This window comes from Gossypium arboreum, chromosome 11 (assembly GCF_025698485.1).
Source record: "Gossypium arboreum isolate Shixiya-1 chromosome 11, ASM2569848v2, whole genome shotgun sequence".
Lineage (NCBI taxonomy): Eukaryota > Viridiplantae > Streptophyta > Magnoliopsida > Malvales > Malvaceae > Gossypium > Gossypium arboreum.
Genome location: NC_069080.1, coordinates 43,253,394 through 43,272,830, shown reverse-complemented (window position 1 = coordinate 43,272,830; position 19,437 = coordinate 43,253,394). Strand labels below are relative to the sequence as shown.

Sequence of the window (19,437 nt, the reverse complement as noted above, 5' to 3'; positions counted from 1 at the left end):
TTGAAAAGTGCATGCTAAATTTAAATACTAACCTGATTAAATTGCAGGTTGCATAACAACTCTAACCAAGCTCTGTTATCTGCATAGTTTTTAGATTTGTGTGATTAAACTATTTCAAATCTAATAAGGGAATCCATAGATCGAGTTAATGCGACAATAGGGGTTTTAATTAGAAAAAGATTTCAATTAATCAACCTAAAGTCAATTTTTCTTATTCTCGAGAGAGATATTAACATAAATTAGGGATTTCTATAGATTAAGTTAAGTGAATAAATTGTCTAATTCAAAAGTAATAAGTGAAGTCTAGGTGGATTCTTCCTCGGGTATTGTCTTCTCCATCGATTTTTCCTAAAGTATTTTCCAAACTTCATCTTTGTCGTAATATTAGTTAATTAGATAAATAGTTTTAGTTTAAAAACACACTTTAATTCTTAGGCTAGATAATAAAAAGATAGTAATTACTAATACTTTTAGTCCTCGTGATATGATATTTCTGGTCTCACCATAACTACACTATTGTTTGATAGGTGCACTTACCTTAAGTCGAATATTTAGTTAGTTACACGACCATCAAGTTTTTGGCGCCGTTGCAGGGGACTAAGATATTAGGAACACTTAATTTTTATTACTTTAGCCATTTATTTTTATTGCAATTTAATTTTATTTTAATTACTAAATTTTCTTCTGACAGGTTTTTATAGTTTATGACTAGAAGAATCCCATCGGTACCATTACTTTTTGATAGTGAGATCGAAAGCACAGCTTGCAGAAACCGAAGAGAATTAAGGCGAAGCCTAAGATACATAGAGGAAGAGCGAGAGGACGATATTCACACCACAACCGAGGAGATGGCTGAAAATCAGGAAAATCCGCAACCTCCTGTGATTGCTACTGATCCAGTAAATCAGAATTCTATTCCTTGTACTATGTATGATTATACTAAACCTAATTTAACAGGAACTGAATCGAGTATAGTTAGACTTGCTGTTGCTGCAAATAATTTTGAACTGAAACCTAACACGATTCAAATGATACAACAGTTTGTTTAGTTTGATGGCTTGCAGGACGAGGATCCAAACACTCATTTAGTGAATTTTCTGGAACTCTGCAACACATTTAAAATCAATGGCGCTTCTGCTGATGCCATTCGCCTTCGGTTATTCCCCTTTTCATTAAGGAATAAGGCTAAAAAGTGGTTGAACTTGTTACCACAAGGGTCAATCACTATTTGGGAACAAATGACCGAAAAAATTTTACTTAAATATTTTTCACCGGCTAAAACGGCTAAATTGAGAAATGATATCTTTTCTTTTGTGTAGATGAATCTAGAAACTCTTTATGATGCATGGGAGAGATACAAGGACCTATAGAGAAGGTACCCTCACCATGGGTTACCTTTATGGTTACAGGTTCAGACATTTTTTACAACGGTGTGAACCCCTCAACAAGGTAACTTATCGACGTAGCCGTCGGTTGAACTTTGAACAACAAAACACCTAAAGAGGCTTATGAATTTATTGAAGATATGTCACTAAATAACTATCAGTGGCAAGTCATGAAAACAAAGCCGACAAAAGCAGTTGGTGTTTTCAACCTCAGTGCAGTCACTATGCTATCAAACCAAGTAGAACTTTTAAATAAAAAGATTGATGGTTTATATGGTTCTACTCAGGTACATCTAGTGATGTGGTGTGATTCAAATGGAGGAATGTACAACCCAGATTATCTACTCTTCAACCCTGGCACCGAGGAGGAACAAGTCCACTATATGGGTAATAACTCTAAACCTTAAAATAACCCGTATAGTAACACTTATAATGTAGGTTGGAGGAACCATCCCAATTTCTCGTGGGGTGGTCAAGGAAATCAAAGGCCACAACATCCTCTGGGTTTTCAACAACCGCCTTACCAGCAGGAAAAGAAACCAAACCTTGAGGAGATGCTAACGAAATTCATAGCGATATTTGAAACACGTTTCCAAAACACCGAGACAGCCCTTAAATATCAGGAAGCATCAATTCTAGGACTTGAGAATCAAATAGGCCAGTTGGCAAAGATGATTTCCGAACGACCACAAGGTAGCTTGCCAAGTAATACTGATACTAACCCAAGGGAGCAGCTTAATTCAATTACTGTTCGAGATGAAGAAGGGTTAGTTGAACCTGAACCAGAACCAAAACACGGATTTGTGGTAAGTAAAGGTAAAGATGAGGTGGACCACAGTGAGCAAAAATCGATAAGTAGAGAATATAAACCTTGTGTACCATATCCCAATGCGACAAGGAAAGACCACACAAACGAACAATTTAGTAAATTCCTTAAATTATTAAAGAAATTACATATTAAGTTACTGTTTATTGAAGCTTTTTCTTAGATGCCAAACGCAGTTAAATTTTTAAAGGAGCTTTTAGCAAATAAGTGGAAGTTGGATGATACATCGCATGTGGAGTTAAGCGCAGTTTGCTCAGCCATTCTACAAAATAAGCTACCCAACAACTTGAAAGATCCAGGGAGTTTTACGATTCCTTATTTAATTGGTAGTTTAGATGTTAATAATGCATTGGCTGATTTAGGGGCGAGCATTAATGGCATGCCCTATAAAATGTTTAATCAACTAGGTCTTGGGAAACCCAAACAAACTAGGATGAGAATTTAGTTAATAGATAAAACCATTAGATTTCCTAGGGGTATCATTAAAGACGTACTTGTCAAAATCGATAAATTTATATTTCCAATTGATTTTGTTGTTTTAGACATTGAAGAGGATAGTGACGTGCCTTTGATTTTAGGACAACCCTTTTTAGCAACTACTACAACTATTATTAATGTTGGTACGGGTGAACTCACACTTCGTGTGGGTGATGAAACAATCACTCTTCCAGCTCATAATTCGAGTAACACATCGAATATTGAGGGTGGTTGTATAAATCATGCTACTAATACTGATCATGTGGTGCAACCTTCCTTGCAGGAAACATGTTCGAAAAGAAAAAATGAGCCATGTTCAAGTAACAACAAAGGACCCATCTATGAAGAGCAAAGGCTACAAATCGAGGAACTAGATGAATGACGGACACAGAAATCGAGAACACGCAATAAACCAAAACCACGCCATGACGGATTCAATGTTTTATCAAATCAACTTAAGGTTGGAGACAAAGCACTATTAGATGCAGCAGACCCTCGTATTGCCACTTCTGAACCTGATGGAGCAAACCATTTTACAGTACTTAATAGTTTCCCATACGGTATAGCCGCAGTAACTCATTCTAAATTCGGCACTTTTAAGGTAAATAGTACTCATCTAAAGCCTTATTTTGATAAGATTGATAGCAGGAGTGAGGAGTGTAAACTCCTCGAACCACCATGATCATTCGAATGAGAGGTAAGTCGAGCTTAGACTCTAAATAAGCATTTTTCAGGAGGTAACCCGAGCACTAACACCACTAACTAATTTTATTTTAGCTATTTTAGTGTTTTTATGCAGGTACAGTGGCCCACACGGCCTGGACACATGGGCGTGTCCTTGGCCCTGTGGAAAAAGGGCTAAAAATTCCCCAAGTATCGAGCCACACGGCCATAAATTCACTCCACACAGGCGTGTCCAAGGCCGTGCAAAAACTGGAGCTTAAATTTCAAATTTTAATTAAGTCAGGACACCACACGGGCAAGACACATGGCCTGGACACATGAGCGTGTCCTCAGGCCATGTGACGCTTGGGTAATAAAATTACGAGATAAACACGGGCTGGACATGAGCCACATGGGCGTGTGACACTAGTGTAGTACTAACACAGTCTCATGCTACCATGCCCTTTAAACCCCCAAACCTAATTTTTTTCCCCTCTTCTTCTTCTTCAATCTCCCTCCCCTAAACCCTAGCTGCCGCAGCTTTCAAAACCCTCCACCACACCCGTGCCCCCCTCCAACGCCAACTTCACCAGCAGTCGCCTCCACCGCCGACCGACCCCTTCTTTTTTTCCCCCTCCCTTGCTTTCCTTCTTACTCCCCAACCCTTTCTTACCCTTATCCCTAACCCCGTACCATCGCCACCCCACCTTCACGCCACACACGCACGGCCAAGACCCAAAACCCCATGCCCGTGCCTCCTGTTTTGCCGTCGTCCACCACTAACCACACCACCGGCCACAACTGTGGTTTCCTCTTTTACCTTCACCTATTTTATTTCAGTTATTATTATTTTATTTATTGATTGATTTATTTCTCTATTATTTCTTAAGTTGTTCCTCCGTTTTAATCTTAGTATATTTTTCTTTACTTAGTCTTTACTAACCTTCACTATTATTATTCATTATGATTATTTTTCTAGTACTCTTTTTTTTTTTTTAGAATTTTTGCTTTATTTCTATTGATTATTGTTAGTCTTAGCGTCCATCTATTTTTGTTTAAATTTTTATTCCTTAATACTTTTGTTATGTTTTTATTCTATTATTCTAGTCTTTGTTAGGATTAGTGTTAGGGAATCCTCTTTTTAGGAATACAGTTTTATTACTTTGATTTTATATTTTCTTTCTATTGACTCATGGTTCAATATTTGGTGATATTTGATGTCTATTATTTTCAGGAATATAATGACAAACACACGAGGCAAGAAGACAATCGTTCCCACCTCGAAAAAGCGAAAGGGTCTTGGCGCAACCCCCTCGAGCGCCTCGACCGAAGCCCGTCACCCTCTGATTCAATTTTCATCCAGCCCATAGGATGATTTATTTCAGCTTTTACAAGTGCGACCATTTGGAGCGGGCCATTGTATTGATTGTGCCACTTTGGAGCAGGTCCAACCTGCTCACCTCATTCGATTCCATCTAGATACCGCGCCATGGGATTGGTTCTTTGTAATCATCGAGCCCACATATTGAGAGCTGACATTTGAGTTCTATACTACTTTCCACTTACAGCACATGATGAACACATATGATGAGGCCGGTACTATCGTTTTCAGACTTGGTGGACTTTTCAGGCATATAAGTGTACCCGAATTTGGAGCTGCTTTGGGACTCTACACGAACGAGTTCATGTCTGCCGAGAACTTCCTCCAGCTACATCAACACATTCATCATTCCCCTTCATGTTGTTGGACCAATCTCACAGGTGGCCAGATTATATATGACGCGAGTCGCTCGAATGCGACTTCTCTCCCTCCGGCACTACGCTACATTCATGCCATCTTGGCTCACACTTTGACTGGGAGGAGAGAGAGCACTAGAGTAGTTAGCATCACCAACGCGTACTTCTTATGGAGCACGGCGATAGCCATGTATTTGACTTAGCATATTTCATCACCCTCGCCTTTCGCCACCAGACGAATCACCATAGGAAGGGCCCTCGCTCGACATTTTGGCCTCTTCGACACTCTAAAGATGTCCTCAACACTCACACTAGTCGGACAGATGTATCCTCAGAGAATTTCCAACATGATCCATATGAGGATGATAGAGCGACGCCGTGGATTCAACCCCCCTCAATACCGACTCATTCAGTCTGATGACCAAGATGAGCCAGAGGACATTACTTATGATGTCCCTCCCCCTCACGAGGATCCACCACAGCCACCACCATCAAGTCATCGACATACTCTCTCCACTGCGAGCTTTCGAGGAGTTTACTAATTTTCGTCAGTACTGTGCTCAAAGGTTTGACAGTCTTGATGCAAGGTTCGACAGTATCGATGAGACTTTACTGCAGATTCACGAGCACCTCCGTATCGCTCCTCTAGCGCCACCGGCTCACGACACCAATGATGAGGACCTTTAAGTCCATTTATTTTTATTTTTATTTTTATTTTCCTTCATTTATTTTTGAAGACTTATGTTTTATATTTTTAAACTCTGATTATCTTTATGATTTTTATCGCATTATCCCTTAGTTCTCTTTTACAATGGTGTTTATTTTCTTATTAGTACCTCAGAATCCTGCCTTTTATTCGGTTTTCTCTACAAATTCTTGCTCTCGCTACTCCAAGGATCTCATCCAAATATTCAGGGGAGTTTCGCTTCTCTCCCTCTCTTCTGATATTATGCCTATATTGTTATTAACTATCTTTGTACATTGAGGACAATGTACATCTTAAGTGCGGGGAGGTTATTTATGTAATTATCAGAAAATCCCTGAATTTTTATCTTATTCTCAAATAATTTTCTCATATCATTATTGGAGTAAATTTTGATTGATTTATGATTTTTATTGATATGTGTTGAATTAAATCATAAGTAATTGTGCATTGATTGTTTAAACTTTAAGACATTAGAGAATCAAGTATGATAAGTTGAAACTTTTGAGAATTAAAATTGTTAGGTTGTTTCTTTGAATTGAGGTATTATCTTGAAATTTCGAATTTACAGATTTGATAACAAAATACCCATAATTTTCGTGAGATTTTGAGCCTTATAAAGCATATATCTTTCTTGCTCACTGATTTTATTGGTTATGAGTTTGTCAATGTTGATTTGTTATTCTAGAACTTGCATCGATTATACATGTCGAGACCACACCACTGATTTGATATACTAAAATTATAAAGGCACCTAGGTTTTAACCAATTTTTTTTCCTCATAAAAAGCCTACCTACACAATTGACCCTTAATGAACCCCTTTGAACTTAACAAATTATTTTTTAATTTGCCCTAAAATTTAATCCTTTTATCATACTTTTTGATTCGTTGAGAATTTTTTTTTCATTTTATTAACTCCCTTTTTGTCGAGATTTGAATTGATTAATTGCCTAACTATGTTCTTTCATTCGAATCAGTTAATTCTCTCTTATATTGGAATTTATTCTTGTTCTTACAAAAAAAAACATACATACATACATACATATTGATAGTAATTCTTTGTTTTTGATATTAAGTTTTTAATTCCATATTCTGAGAAGAAGCTCATGTTTATTGATGTTAGTTTTTTTCTTCCAGATAGGTAATTTGTCAATTTAATCTCGATTCTAACTGTCTTTTTCAGCATGTATCCACACCTTTAACCCAAAGCCCCGTTACAACCCTTCAAAGACCTTTTGATTTGTGTATCATCTCATTTATAGTGGTGGATCATGTTTGACTAAACACATTGAGTGATTTGAGTGAACCTTTAGTGAGAATGTCAACCATTTTCAATTTGGAATTAAAGATAATTACTTAGATAAAGGGGGATGCCTATAATTTTATGATTAAAATGCTCAACTTTGACTATTTGAAACTTTAATATTCTTTTAGTTAAATTTTCAATGTATGACTTCTTGTGGGTTATTTTGAAACATTATTGATGAGAATTATAAGTTGAAAAGAATTTATTTTGATTGTGAGTTGAGGATTTTGCTTGAAGACAAGCAAATGCTTAAATGTGGGGATATTTGATAAACTGTAATTTATACATATTTTTACCCCATGCTTGGCATATTTATGAATGATTTCTCCTTGGTTTTAGTGAATTCGATGCTCCTAATCCTTTAATTTCATGTTTTATACTCAGGAGAGCTTAGGATAGCAAAAGGAGCAAGAAACGGGCCAAAAACAGACAAATTGGGCCTAAATCAGTGTGTCATACAGCCTAGGCACTTCCACACGGGTGATCCACACGCCCGTGTGACACACGGGTAGACTACACACCCGTGTGTCATGGCTGTGTCGACTAAGAACCAACTCAGTATTGCACACGGCCTGAGTACCTTCACACAGGCATGTCACACGGTCGTGTCTCTGCCGAGCCCAAGCCTAGTTCTATTCGAAAAAGGGTACTTTTGAGGATTCTGGAAGCATTCTAAAGCCTATATAAACACCCTAGAAGAGGATTAGGGGAGACACACAGAGTTGGAGGCAGAAAATACTCAAGAACAACCATTGGAATCACCTCGGAGCCAGGATCTACATCAAGACTGAAGATTTCCATCCAATTTCCTAGAAGTTCTTTGGGTTTCTTTATGTTTTGTTGTTTTCCAATATTTGAGATGTTTTCCATTATTATTATGAACTAAACTCCCTAAATACCTAAAGGAGATAAACCCTATGACAAATCTAATTACTATTTGAATTATATGATAAAGACTTATTCTTATTCTTAATTGTAAGTTCTAAATTCTTATTTTAATATTCCAGGGTATTAATTTAGGTTTTGATGTGCTTATTCAGTGGAGCAAAAGTCCCTGTTTAAGAGTAGATCATCCATAATTAAGTGGAGTTGAATGCAATCCTAGAGATAGGACGACATAAATTTTCCGGATTAAAGTTAAATCTAATAAGGGAATCCATAGATCGACTTAATGAGACAATAGGGGTTTTAATTAGAAAGAGATTTCAATTAATCAACCTAAATTCAGTTGTTCTTATTCTCGAGAGAGATATTAACATAAATTAGGGATTTCTATGGATTAAGTTAAGTGAATAAATTATCTAATTCAAAAGTAATAACTGAAGTCTAGGTGGATTCTTCCTTGGTTATTGTCTTCTCCATCGATTTTTCCTAAAGTATTTTCCAAACTTCATCTTTGTCGTAATCTTAGTTAATTAGATAAATAGTTTTAGTTTAAAAACACACTTTAATTCTTAGGCTAGATAATAAAAAGATAGTAATTACTAGTACTTTTAGTCCTCGTGGATACGATATTTCCAGTCTTACCATAACTATACTACTGTTTGATAGGTACACTTGCCTTAAGTCGAATATTTGGTTAGTTACACAACCATCATCGATTTACTCCCTGTAGACCCTGAAATTGAATGAACTTTTAGACAAAAAAGACGTGAATGAACAACTCAAAGACAAGTCGATATGGACCTTGGAAATCAGAATCAAGACCAAGGTAATGAAGCTGATCATGTACGAAACCCCATCCTCATTGCTGATGATAGGGATCGATGTATCAGACAATATGATGTGCCACTTTTCAATGAGTTAAATCCAGTAATTAGAAGGCCAGATATTGAGGCAACCCAATTTGAATTGAAACCAGTGATGCTTCAAATGCCCAAACTGTGGCCCAATTCAGTGGTATGCCCACGAAAGATCCACATCTCCACCCTCGATTGTTTATGGAGGTAAGTGATTCATTCAAGATAGCCAGTGTGACTAAAGACGCACTGAAGTTGAAGTTGTTTCCGTACTTGTTGCGAGATCGATCACGAGCCTGGCTCAGTTTATTGCCACCAAGTTCCATATCTACGTGGCTAGATTTAACAGAAAGATTTTTGGTTAAGTATTTCCCGCCTAGCAAAAACGCTAAGTTGAGGAACGAGATCATAGCTTTCCAACAATTAGATGACGAGTCTTTGTATGAGGCTTGGGAGTGATTCAAGGATTACTTCGTAAGTGTCCTCATCATGAGATTCCTCATTGTATCCAGTTGGAGACATTCTATAATGGTCTCAATACACATACAAGATCGATGGTAGATGCTTTTTCGAATGGTGCAATTTTGTCTAAATCTTATAATGAGGCTTATGAGATCATCGAGAGGATTGCGAGTAATAACTATCATTGGCCAATAAATTGAACAGCTTCAGGAAGACGTGTAGCCGGAGTTCATGAAGTTGACGCTCTCACTTCGTTATTAGCTCAGGTATCGTCTATTTCCTCTATATTAAAACAGTATACTGCTAATAGTGCTAATAATTTTGCAACTCATCCACCAAGTCCGTTTGAAGTAGTTTCCTATGTGTACTGTGGGGAAGGTCATTCTTTTGAGAATTGTCCATCAAATCCTGAGTCAGTGTACTATATGGGGAACCAATATCAAAATAGGAGTGGACAATGACCCCAATCCAACTTCTACAATCCTTCATGGTGTAATCATCCCAACTTTTCTTGGAGCAACCAAGGAAATGGACCAAACAACAACTTATTGCAGCATTGACCCAACCAATCTCAAGTTTAATCAGCAAGCTCCAAAACCACCTCAAGCAGAGGCATCAAATAGTTTAGAGAACTTCTTGAAAGCATACATGGCAAAGAATGACGCTTTGATCCAAAGCAAAGTAGCAACATTGAAAAATTTCAAAAACCAAATGGGTCAGTTAGCTACGGAGCTTCGTAATAGACCGCAAGGAACCTTGCCGAGCGATACTGAGAATCTAAGAAATTTTGGTAAAGAACATATTAAGGCAGTGGCATTGTGAAGTGGTAAAATTTTGAAACCCCGATTGATTGATATCAAAGATAAGCCCGTTGAGAAGAATCAACCAGCTATTGAAATTCCTATACCAAAAGAGTTAGAATTTGCAAAGACTGACAAGGTAAATTCTAACTTAATGAATTCAGATACTTTAACATATTCTTTGGATATATATTTACCTACTCAGAAGAGTTATCTGATTAAAATGAAAGTTCTATCACCTCCATATCCGCAAGATTGCAGCAACACAACCAGAAATAGAATGTGCAATTCAAGAAGTTTTTGGATGCTCTGAAGCAGTTACACATCAATTGACTGTTCCACTTTGCCAATGATTATTTCAGCAGAACTAACGAAAGATCAAGAGGAGCAACGAATTTCTGTTCTAAAGAAATTTAAGAAAGCAATTGGTTGGACCATAGCCGATATTCGAGGTATAAGCCCTTCTTTTTGCATGCGTAAAATTATTTTAGAAGAAGGTGAAAGAGCTCGAATTGATGGGAAAAGGAAGCTCAATCCTATTATGAAAGAAGTTGTAAGAAAGGAAGTGATTAAATGGTTAGATACATGAATCATCTATCCTATTTCAGATAGTCCGTGGGTAAGCCAGGTGTCGTGTGTGCCGAAGAAAGGTGCAATCACGATTGTTGAAAATGAGCGTAAATAGTTGATTCCAACAAGAACTGTTACTGGTTGGAGAATCTATATTGATTACAGAAAGTTGAATAAAGCCACTCGGAAGGACCATTTTCCATTGCCTTTTATGGATCAGATGTTAGATCGACTGGCAGGTAATGAATTCTATTATTTTTTATATGGCTATTCGGGATATAACCAAATAGTTATAGCTCCGGAGGACCAACATAAAACAACCTTTACTTGTCCATATGGTATGTTTGCTTTTAGGCAAATGTCTTTTGGTTTATGCAATGCACTTGCAACATTTCAACGATGCATGATGGCAATATTCACTGATATGGTTGAAAATTTTGTTGAGGTTTTCATGGATGATTTTTTTGTTTTTGGTAACACTTATGATATTTTTTTGAGTAATTTGGCTAAGGTACTGAAGAGATACAAAGAGACGAATCTTGTCTTTAACTGGGAAAAATGTCATTTTATGGTTGAAGAATGGATTGTCTTAGGGCATAAAATCTCAAAGAGAGAAATTGAAGTCGATAAAGCAAAGGTGCACATAATTGAAAGATTATCGGCCCCAATTAATGTGAAAGGAGTCAGAAGTTACTTAGGCCATGCCTGTTTTTATTTAAGGTTTATCAAAGATTTCTCGAAAATTTCTAAACTGTTGTGTTTGTTTTTAGAGAAAGATACAGTGTTTGATTTCTACAAAGCATGTTTGAAAGCTTTTGAAGATCTAAAAAAAGGGTTAACCTCAGCCTCAATAATCGTTACACCTGATTGGAGCTCACCTTTTGAGTTGATATGCGATGCAACTGATTATGCCGTTGGAGCTATGATGGGTCAAAGAAGAAACAAAGTGTTTCACCCTATTTACTATGCAAGTAGAACTTTGACGAGAGCTCAACTCAATTATACAATAACTAAAAAGGAACTCTTTGCTATAGTTTTTGCTTTTGACAAATTCCACTCATATCTTATAGGTACCAAAGTTACAGTATTTACTGATATGCGGCCATTAAATACTTGCTCATAAAGAAAGATGCGAAACCGAGGCTAATTTGTTGGATACTTTTACTCTAAGAATTTGACCTTGAGATCCAAGATAGAAAAGGTGTCGAAAATCAAATAGCTGATCATCTGTCGAGGTTGGAACAAGACGAGGTAACTCGATCATGTGTACCTATCAATGAAAATTTCCCAGATGAACACTTATTTGACGTAAATTGAATTCATAAAACACCTTGGTTTGCTGATTTTGCCAATTATCTTGCATGTGGAATAATTCCTCAGGAAATAACATACCAACAAAAGAAAAAATTCCTTCATGATAGTCGATATTATTTTTGGGAGGATCCGTTTTTGTTTAAACAATGTGCAGATAATATAATCCGGAAGTGTGTAGCTGAAAGTGAGATTGCTAAGGTCTTGTATCATTTCCATTCATCGCCAAGTGGGGGACACTTTGGTGGTTCACGTACTGCAGCAAAGATTTTGCAAGTATGTTTCTTTTGGCCTACACTATTTAAAGACACTTATGCTTACGTGAAGAACTGTGATAAATGCCAAAGGACAAAAAATATATCAAGCAGGAATGAGATGCCCTTGACAAACATTTTGGAGATTAAAGTATTTGAGGTATGGGGCTTTGACTTCTTAGGCCTGTTTCCTTCTTCGTATGGGAACAAATACATCTTAATTGCTGTGGACTATGTATCCAAGTGGGTTGAAGCTGAAGCATACCCTACAAATGATACAAAGGTAATTATGCAATTCCTACATAAGCATGTGTTTTCACGATTTGGGACACCAAGTGCTGTTATTAGTGATGAAGGTTCTCACATTGTGAACAAATGGCTTAAGTGGTTGCTTGACAAGTATGATGTAAAGCATAAGATTTCTACTACCTATCACCCCCAACCTAATGGGCAAGTTGAGAGAGTGAACCATGAAATCAAAGGTATTCTTGAAAGGGTAGTACCCTCTAGTAGAAAAGATTGGTCTCGAAGGCTCGATGATGCATTATGGGCCTATCAAATAGCTTTAAGACACCTTTAGAAATGACTCCTTATCAATTAGTCTTTGGAAAGGCATGCCATTTGCCATTATAGTTGGAGAATAAAGCTCACTAGGCATTGAAGCAGTTGAACTTTGATCTTAAGCAAGCCAGTAAGAGAAGGGTGTTACAACTTGATGAGTTAGAAGAGCTGAGGTCGTTTTCCTATGAGAATGCCAAAATATGTAAAGAAAGATCAAAGAGATAGCATGATAGTCAAAAGGTCAAAAGGTTTTGTTAAGGTTTTGTTGTTTAATTCAATGTTGAAATTATTTCCTGGGAAGCTTAAATCTCGATGGAAAGGACACTATTCCATCTACCGAGTTTATCCTTATGAAGCTATTGAATTATACAACAATTATGGAGGTACGTTTAGAGTTAATGGTCAACGTCTCAAACACTACTGGGATGGTGAAGTTGAGCGAGTTGAATCCTCGTTCAAATTAATAGACCCTTGATTTTTCATGATCTCGTGTTGTAAATAAATAAATAATTAGAATTTATTTTCTTAACTTATTACATTTAATTAATTCTATCTAAGGAGATTGTAACTTAAGCAGGACCGCTGTGACCCCTCCAACCTTTCCTGGGAATTAATTTAATGTAATTTGTTAAAAAGAAATTTTCTAATTAAGATTTAAAATTTTTAAATTTCATTTGTTTTGTTTAAATTTTAAATCTTTATGTTAATAAAGGGGGTCAAATTTGGCCCAAGTACCAATCAGTTTTTTTGAGTAAGTTTATAAATACAGTCTGAGTTTGAGGCCCAATACATCAAAAGAAAAAAATGAGGGAAAAATCCATACTCTATCGCCACTCCCATTACTTGTGGCCCAAGTAACCCTAATGCAGCTAAATTTTCGCTACATGTTGCCCTAATTCTTCCCTATATAAACCCCTCTCCATTCTACTAATTTTCATATCCCTCAAAGCAATTTGCTTAACCCCTAAAAAATCCCTAAAGCTCTTTTTTTTTGCAATCAACCTTAAATCCCGAAAGAAACCCTAGTTTTCTTCCCTTTTTGCCAAAAACATCTACTACCACTGCAAGAAGATTGCCGAAGCACCGTCGTTGCTATTGCAGAATTACCTTTGTTGCTGCTGTAAATCATCATTGCTGTTGCATGCCATTGTCACCGCCACACTATTCTTGCCATCACAAGATTATTACCGTACCAAGTCTTCACCACTTTGCCAATTTTTTTCCCCTTGTGCAGAAACTTTGCCAATTCTGAAGAAAAGATACCATGTCGCACAAAAGAACTAGATCTTCAAAGACTACTCCTGAAAACCTAATTTTGATCGATGAAGAAGTGAAAGAGGGATTTGATTCAATCTTCAAGCATCAACCTATGATGCCAGAAAAAGGTTTTGACTTGAAGAGTAATGATTTGAATGTACCGATTAGAAAGAAAATCAATGCTCTCAAGTAGGAACGATTTTGTAATGCTTGTTCACTTCCCGATGATAAACTAGTTTGAGAATTCAATGCTAATTTGACTAAGCAAGATGCTACTGAGGTCATCGTTCAAAAGAAAAAGGTACCTCTTACTTCTAAGTCCATCAATGATTTGTTTAACTTAATTGAAGAAGATGAGTACTACCCTATGATGAACAACATCAATTGGGATTTTCTTCAACAAGTGCTTGATGTTGTGACAAATTTGGGATCCCAATGGATTATACGAAAGTATGGGAGTCATTCTTGCTGAAGGGAATATCTAAAACCAGTAGCAAAGGTATGGTTTTATTTTTTTCACTATAGTTTTATGCCTATCTCACATAGTTCCACCATCTCAATGGAACGGATGCTCTTGTTATATGCAATTTTGACAGAAAAGTCCATTAATGTTGGGAAAATTATTCTCAAGGAGATTCATGATTATGCTAAAAAAAATACAGGAAGTGTTTATTTCCTATCATTAATCACTTCACTTTGCTTAAGGACCCATGTTAAAACACAAGCAAATCTGAAGGGGCGATATGTTCAAGGGTGCATTACAAATCATGATCTTGAAAGGTTAGTAGAGAAGGTGCATAAGCTGAATCAAGGCGAGCAAGAAGAGGTAACTGAGCTAGATACCGCGGAGTCAACAAAGGAAACTGAAACTGAAGCTAATTCAATTACAAACACTGAAGAAGAAGAATCTGACAAGGAACCGAACAGTCCAAAACTAGTTGAAGGATCTGCAACCCCTGAACCAAGGGTTGAGCCAGAAGAAGAACCAGTCAAGCTAAGTGTTGAACCTAAATCTGCAAGTCCTATTCCGACTTCTGCAAGTGCTTCAAAGAAGTCAGAGTTGTCAATTTTGATGGATATGTGCAAGTTCATGCACAATCAACAGCAGACTTATTGGAAATATGCAAAAATTAGAGATGACTCACTTCGAAATACTTTTAAGAATATCTCTAATACTTTTGTTCCTAAGTTCCCAGATGCTATCTTTGAGACATGGACGCAAGGTACTGACTATGCAAGCAGAGATGGAGCTGAAAAAGACAAGGGGAATGAGTCAAAAAAATAAAATGGGGGATTCTTGTCTTGTTATTTATTTAATCATTTTTAGGTCTTTAGGAATTTATTTCTTTCGTAATTAGGATTTAATTTTTGTAGAATAAAACATAGCAAGCATGAATAAATGTAACACTTCTTTAGAAAGAAAAAGACTAAGTGATGTGGTAATGAGAATGAACATGTCTAGGATTGGGTTATTAGGAAAGACTTGGCATTTAAGAAGTCTTAATGACTCACTTCTCTTTCTTTACAACCCTACCTGGTGTTCAGTTTTCATTCATTACTTTGTTCTTGCAATGAGGACATTGCTTCTTTTCAAAGGAGGGTAAGGCAAATAAATTGCTCAAATTTTTAAAATTTTCAAATATGTTTTAATCATTTCTTTCATAAGTATGTTTTAATAAATGAATGTTTAGAGACATTTTTTGTTAATGAGATAGTTTGTATGCAAGTATGAATGATGATTTTGTCTGAGTGATAGTATGTTATCATGGAGAATAGAATACTTGTATGATCTTAGCCTTAGTAATGTTTGACATGAAAACTTAGTTTCTCTTGATATTAGACATGCATGAAGGTTTATATCTTTAGAATTGACTTAGTAACTTTTTTGGGGCGAAATCCTAGGGGACATAAAAATCTAAAATGATATAGGCACTATTTCTTTGGATCATTTGAGCCTTTTCAAGCCAACCCTATGATATTAGACCCTTGAAACTATCATTTTGAGCTTAAAGGCCTATTTAGTGCAATGAACCTACATTATAAGCCACATTACCATCTTTTAAAGTTATCTTAATTTTGTGCACCCATCTTAATTAAAGTTGTCTTGGTAATCAACATTTGAGTAAATTTTCAAAAGGATGTATGTGCTCATGCTTTAAAAAAAAAGATGAAAGAAGAGCGAAAAAAAGTTTGTTCAGTCTCCAAAAAGGAAAAATGTATGAGCTTGAGTTCAAAATAAGTTTGGGGGTGTTCCAAAGGTTCACTTAAAGAAAAAGGTTGTATTTCGAGAAATCCAAGACGAAGTTAAAGGTTAATATTTTGAAACCGAAATGCCTCATCTCTTAAAATCCCTACATTTAACCGAGCCCTATTACAACCTTATAAAAGACCTATTGATTTGATGATTATGCCACCTACATCAGTGGAGAGGAAGTACTAAGCTCAACATATGAAGATCATAAATAAGTCTTATAATTGTTTGCTTGATTGATAATAAATTATGTTGAATGAAGAATATTATCTATGGCTGTGACATACATACAAACTATGATTCATGTTGGCATATTTTGAAACTTAGTATAAATTTTATAAATGTTTGCATATGAATTACTTGTTAATAAAGAAGATATATGAACATGAAGTTATTAATGCATGATTATGGGGCAAAGATTGATGTTGCTTACATAGTTAGCAATTTTACCTTAGCAAGACCTTTTTTGCTGTGCATAAACATTTCTCTGGACAAGCAATGATTTAAGTTTGGGAGTGTGTAAACTGAAAAATATATAGGATTTTTCCTATGTAATTTATCATCTTTTACTTAAATTCATTATTAAAACTAAGTAATTGTTTAATAAATTAATGAAACATGTTAAAATGTGAAATTAGGACATAGAAATTATTAAAATGTGATTTTATGCTTTATTATTTAGTTTTCATGCATAAAATGGCTTATTTTATATTTATTTGAACATATTATATTTTTAAGACATAAAATGGGTCTTGCATGATTAAATTAAATAATAAAATATAAGATTATATTTAATAAATCATTTTAAATATTTCATTAATAATTTGGGTTAATTATTTAAATTGGATAAATTTTATTCCTTGGTCCTTTAACTTGCTGATTTATTTTGGACAGGTCCGATAGCTTTGTTGGATTACAAAAACCGTCCAAATTGAAGACCAAGTCAACCCAAATTCGGCTACACATGGCTGTCCACTCAAACCGCTTTTTGTTTTAATTACACAAGGTCCTTACGTTGTTGAAGAAATTAGAGATTTGCCCGAAGATTTACATTGGACCAAGTCTTTGTCCTGAGTTATTATGGCATTTAAATTGCTTAAAAATCAAGGAAAAATAAGCTCAAATTCCACTAATTGTGGCCGGCCACTCATGGAAGAAGTGTGAAGAGACTAAACCCAGCTATTTTTAGCAAACTACCCACATCTCTTCACTTATAAATAAAACCCCTTCATTCCCTCATCCATCATCATTATCTCTTCTCTCTCAATTTTCTTAGCATTTTCCATTTCCCATGCCTAGCATCCTCTCTTCATAGAGATTTTTAACAATTAAATCCTCTTAAAGAGCCCTTGGTCGGCCACCTTAAAGAGCCATCAGTAAAGGAGCAAAGTGAAGGAACAAAGGAGCCTCGTCGGTCAGAGACTTGGGTGACAGCCACTCTAATTTGGGTTTAATCTTTCTTTTCTTTAATTTAATCTGAAAATGTTTGCTATGTGTTCTTTGTTCTTGTTTACAAAAATGTTAGCTTAATTTTATTTAAGCAATGATGATTGCTTTGATTAAATAATATTTATTTGATTCATGCTTATAATGTTTATGCCTCAATTGACCATGTTTTCAATTAAAATCAAGTTTGTATTTCACTCATACGTGATTGAAATTCACCTGAATTAGCTGAGTGATCCTAACCAGACGATTGCTAGTTGACACATAATTGAAATGTGCATGTTCAATTTAGATCCTAACCCGATTAAATTGCAGGTTGCATAACAACTCTAACCAAACTCTGTTATCTGCATAGTTTTTAGATTTGTGTGATTAAACTATTTCAAACCTAACACGTCCCTGTTACCTCACACGAATGCTAAGAAACCCTTAGTAAATAAGGATCAGTAAAATGCGTATTTACTAAGTATAGGATTCCGAAAGGACCTAATGTGGTTTCCAAATTCATGAAAGAACGAGTTGCCGTGGAATATTTTTTCCGAATGTTATTAAGCATGTCGATAATAAATTGAGTTTAGTTAAAGCAATTGTCCAAGTTTATTTATGTTATAATTATTGCAAATTGTGATTCATGAAAGAACGAGTTGCCGTGGAATATTTTTTCCAAATGTTATTAAGCATGTCGATAATAAATTGAGTTTAGTTAAAGCAATTGTCCAAGTTTATTTATGTTATAATTATTGCAAATTGTGTTTAATTTTGCTAAAATCTATTTCATTCATATAGTTTGCATACTTAGGATAATTTGCATTAGGGATCATTGCATTTAGCTTAATATATTTAATTTTAATCATCACTTCTCAACCATATTGTGTTTTTGTTTACCAAGTTGTTAGTATAATTTTACAATTAAGTGATTTAACATAAATACAATCCCTTTGGAGACGATAACTCGATACTTACTTATTACTTGATAACGACTATTTACACTTGTACAAGCCTACGCGTTATAATATACTCGAGATTACGGACTGCATTATTCTAGATATCCTGCTATTTTAGAAGAATTCTCCGATGCTAGTTGGATATCTGATATTCAAGATACCAAAGGCACAAGTGGATATGTTTTTACATTGAGAGGAGGAGTTGTATCATGGAAATCCTCATGAAAAACAAGTATAACCAGATCCACAACGGAATCTAAGTCTGTAGCTCTAGACAAATATGTAGAAGAGGCTAAATGGCTTCAAAACTTCTTGAAGGATATTCCTAACTGGCCAAAGCCTATGCCTACAATATGCATAGATTGTGATAACCAAGCAACAATTAGTAGAGTATAGAACATAATGTATAATGGTAAGTCGAGACATATGCGTCTTCGACACAATACCGTTAGACAACTGATCTCAATTGGAGTTATCTCTATTGATTTTGTAAAATCAAAAGATAACATTGTGGATCTGCTAACTGAAGGCTTAAATCGAGATCAGGTTGATAAAACATTGAAAAGAATGAGACTAGAGCCCATGAAAATTAAAGGCACTATGTGAAGAAAAACCTAACCTAGTTGACTGAAGATCCCAAGATCTAAGTTCAAAGGGACAACCTACTTACATTGACCTTATGAGGTCACTGAGGAGGTTTTTATCCCAAGTCCATTCCTATGATATAAAAAATGATTAAAAGTG

The 19,437-nt window shown here is 35.7% G+C and overlaps 2 non-coding genes across 2 annotated transcripts; both read right to left on the bottom strand.

Annotated features, from left to right (window-relative positions):
• Window positions 1-1,286: 1,286 nt before the first annotated feature.
• Window positions 1,287-1,393, bottom strand: LOC128284755 (small nucleolar RNA R71). The gene has a single exon (XR_008275177.1). It is a non-coding gene; the product is annotated as a small nucleolar RNA R71 (small nucleolar RNA).
• A 7,834-nt stretch (window positions 1,394-9,227) lies between these two features.
• LOC128284662 (small nucleolar RNA R71) lies at window positions 9,228-9,333 on the bottom strand. Its single transcript, XR_008275084.1, has one exon. It is a non-coding gene; the product is annotated as a small nucleolar RNA R71 (small nucleolar RNA).
• Window positions 9,334-19,437: the final 10,104 nt, after the last annotated feature.